Below are 3,959 nucleotides of genomic sequence, written 5' to 3' on the forward strand. Positions count from 1 at the left end.
GGTAATGTTAATGAGGAAAGTTCTAGGCTGCAGAGGAGAGAGGGAAGACTGTCAGTGCATTCTGAGTAGGAATGGCCCTGACAGTTTAATGGCTCTTTCCTCCAGAGCACAGTCAATCTGATGAACATGCTTCCCTCCTTCATAGCCATCTGCGTGGACCAGACCCAGTGAGCTCCACTCTGCGGAGACAAACAGATGGTTGTGGATTCCTGAATGACTGCAGCTGCTCACTTCTCCAGGTAGCAGTGCAGCTAGGCGAGCCCGGACGTTTCAAATCACACAGGGCTGGCTGCTGTCTCTTCTGTGAACGTGTTTATTTCAGAGGTGATTCAGAATGTGACAGCAACATTCTGCTGGTGCACACGGAGGGACCCTAAATGTGCAGACATACGTACTTGATACATCTCGCAGCAGCAGCCTCGCCCCACTGGCCCTGCTTCTCTGTGCTTACTTGTACCATTTGTGAAGAATGAAGTCCTCCGCTCTGGTTAACACATCCCCTTTCTCACCCATTCTTCCCCTGTGGTTTAGAATTCTTGCCTCCAGCACACAGAAGCCAAGGTTATTTGAATAGCAGCTTTTGAATAAAAGCAAATAGTCCCTTAGAGGAAAAAAAAATCTCAGCTGACATTTCTATTTCCCAAACTACTCCCTAGACATTTGTTTATCACCAACATGTTGCTGGACTCTACTGGGGTCTAAAGAGGCACCTGCTACATGTACCTACTGTGGGTGTGACTGACTCGGGTAGAGCAGAGCTCTCGGGGCTAGAGTGGCTTTTCTGGGGGTCTGCTGTTAGATCCTCATATCTATAGCTTCTTCTTCAGTTCACAGTCTAGGCTTGAAGTGTAAACATGCCCTTTGAGGATTCTTTTCCCCATAACCTTGGTTTTGACATCCGCACAGGATTCATAGCTCTGCCTGCAGACAGGGGCAGCATCGTCCCCCGTGTGAAGCTGCTGGACATTGCCACAGCTTCCTGGTTCATGTCTATGTCTGTTTCCTACCACTGTCAGGCAGTGCACACACTGAGTGTTACAGGTGCTATTGCTGACTGCTGATGGGAAGTTTCTGTGCCTGCTGTCTGCCGTACATGCATGGTTTCCTTCTCTCTGATTACCCTAGGGGATGGGTGCTAGGTCAGACATGGGATATGTCCTGTTCACTGCAGCTGCCCTATACCAGCTGGGGCTTCTCATACCCCCCTCTCAAGATGAACCAATACCTTGGCTCGCCATGTTGTCTTTACAGGGGAGTCTGTGTGAGGACTAGGCTCATGTGAGATGTTGTCACTGACAGCTGATGATCATCACAGGAGGACACCTCCTATCAACCCCCTTGCCAATGCATGCTCAGTGGAAAGCTTAGGTTTCCATTTGAGAGATTGTTAACCTTAACTACCACAGCCTCCCTGCCCTTTCCCCAGGGTTCCCTGATAACAACCATTCTGTAAACTTACGGCTTGCCTGCAGATTGATAGCCCAGAGACTTCCCAACGTGGCTATTTTCAAAATTATTCAAAGGAAGAAGATGCCTTAAAGTTACTTGTGACTTCGGCAAGGTGGATTCTGAATATCTAACACTAAATAAAAGGTGAAAATTACCCCTGGACAGATGAGCTGTGTGAATCGCTGGCAATCTCTGTCTTTGCTGCCATCTTGAAGCCTCCCTGTGGAGACTGAGCCCTGTTACTAGGGCAGTGTTCTCTCCCGGTCTGACCTTCCCACCCCAATACCAGCCGAAATGCCAATAACTGCAGGTTTAGATGAACAAAAGGAAGAGTGAATTGCTCCAACTGGGAATCACCTGAATGGGAGCTCAAGAGCTCTGTATTTTAAAAGAGAAAGCAACCTCAGGTTGAGCCATTTCGGGGGAGGGAGGGTGGGTGAGTTTTGAGCAGTGTAATGGTGTTCTTTTTCATAAGCTTGGAGTCATATACCTGGGAGGGCAATTTGACAGAGCACTTTAGAATACTGTTAGAGAACCAAGCCCAGAGGTTACATAGCCTCTAGGGGAAAACCATTCTTCCCCATGGAATCTCTTTGTCCACGGCTCAGTAGCTCTCTGGGAATCAGAAAAAGGTGTTTCCTAATTATCTTAAGGCTGGAAAAAGGGACTGTCCTCTACAGCACAGCATAGGAATCGACCAGAGCCACTGTGAGGGCTCTGTCTGTGCCTGCAGCCTGGGAGCTGATTCCTAAGGGCGTTTGTGCAGGAAGATGGCCCCATCGTGTTTGCTTGAGACATTTCCATCTGCGGTAAAAGAGATCTCCAGACACCTTTACCAGAACCAAGTCCAAGAATGCAGGAGTGGTATCTAACCACTGCTCCACCCGACAGAGGCCGGGGTGTCTTACAAGTTGATGTGCAATCTTTGCTTTGTGTCACCCTCAGGGGAAGCTCCTGGCTCCACAGGAGTCACTGAGCCATGGCCAGCTGGAAGGCAGGCCATGGGATAAGAGGTGTGAATGAAGGTTCCCAGTTGCTACAGATAACAAACAAGCAGAGACATGTTCCCCAGGCAGACAGGGGCTCTTCTCCATCAGTGTTGACTGCTTCAGTTAGGCTCTCAAAGCAGCCAAGAGAAATGGCAAACATGGGTTCCTTGATTATGTCGGAACCCAGTGGGAGCCACATCTGAAGCAGAGAGGCCTGACTGAGAACAGGGTCTCGTGGTTATGTTGGCAGAACCTCGGAAGTGTCAGATTGGTTGGGGAGAGTGAGGAGAAAACCGGTAAGAACTTGCCTTCTCCAGTGTGGGTGAATTTCTACTGGCACAAGGAGCGAGGGATTTTTCCAGAGAGGAAGGACATGACAGTCAAGGCATGAAGTCAACAGGAACAGAGATCTCTGGAAATTATTGTTGGCCTCTTCTATAGCCCTGCCTCAGTTCTTTGTGACCATGAGGGATGGAATGAGCTCTGAGTCATACAGTAAAGTCCATGACTAACATGGCTCATATGTAGGAGCAGTGACCCATTGAGATATGGGCCAGCATCAGACTTAGCATTTAATAATAAACCTACATTTTAAATTTATTGGTCAAGAACTTTCAGAAAATTATTTGAAGAGTTTTTAAAACTTTAGTGACATCAACTGTTCATTGAGATGGAGATGTCCTTGGGATGCGAAGGGCAGTCCCCTCACACTTAGGTCACCACAATAGAAACCTGATTGGGTCTGTTATCTTACTAACTCCAGTACATATCAGCGCTGGCATGCGGGCATCTTCAGGAGTGCATCCACCTCTTTGATAGCCTCCACAGCTTCTCATTGACACACCAGTGGCCCTGACTCACACAGACCACTGTTATCTCTTGGCCAAGTGGGGGATGTTTCAGAAATACAAATAAGGCAATTGTGAAACAGGAGCCAGACCACTGTCCGGCCATAAGAGCATCATTCCCTGCTACTTCTTATCTTTACCAACTCGCCTCACTAAGGGTCTTAACCTGTAGGCACTAGCTAGTTCTGATCAAGACAGGATGCATGGCCTACCAAGGAGTAGAACTGATCCTACCTGCCTAAGCCCGGGGTCTAGAAAGCCAGGCTTAGTGTCTGTCTCTTGTGACAACGACTGCATCTCCTGTTACTCTAGACATCTAGTCTCAGCAGCAGACTTCATACTTAGACTCCTGCAGCTTACCTATTGGGTGTTGTGGACCCGCTCGGTGATTTTCTTTCCTGAGTAGGGATGGCAGCTCATTTTCCATTCTCCACTAGACCTGTTTCACCACATAGAAGATGTATAACCCCCACCTCATCACTGTGGACTCCCTTTCCCATTACACACAAAGACATACACACCACAGCATACACATGCTACATCATTCACACCACACATATGTACACAAACACCATATTCATCATATAACACACACACACACATACATGTAAGTATACACATCATCTCCACCCAATCCCCCACCTACTTACCAACCCTCACACCATATATACAC

At 47.9% G+C, this 3,959-nt stretch overlaps 1 protein-coding gene across 2 annotated transcripts in view; it reads right to left on the minus strand.

Annotated features, from left to right (window-relative positions):
* Window positions 1–1,896: 1,896 nt before the first annotated feature.
* The window catches only part of Kcnj5 (potassium voltage-gated channel subfamily J member 5), a 32,363-nt gene continuing 30,300 nt past the window's right edge, over window positions 1,897–3,959 (minus strand). The window contains exon 3 of one of the 2 annotated variants that reach the window (XM_029481846.1): window positions 1,897–3,959. This exon is cut by the window's right edge and continues 2,290 nt beyond it. The gene's annotated coding sequence lies outside the window, so the exon portion shown is untranslated. The other variant, XM_029481847.1, reaches the window with a different exon arrangement.

This window comes from Mus caroli, chromosome 9, assembly GCF_900094665.2.
Source record: "Mus caroli chromosome 9, CAROLI_EIJ_v1.1, whole genome shotgun sequence".
Taxonomy (NCBI): domain Eukaryota; kingdom Metazoa; phylum Chordata; class Mammalia; order Rodentia; family Muridae; genus Mus; species Mus caroli.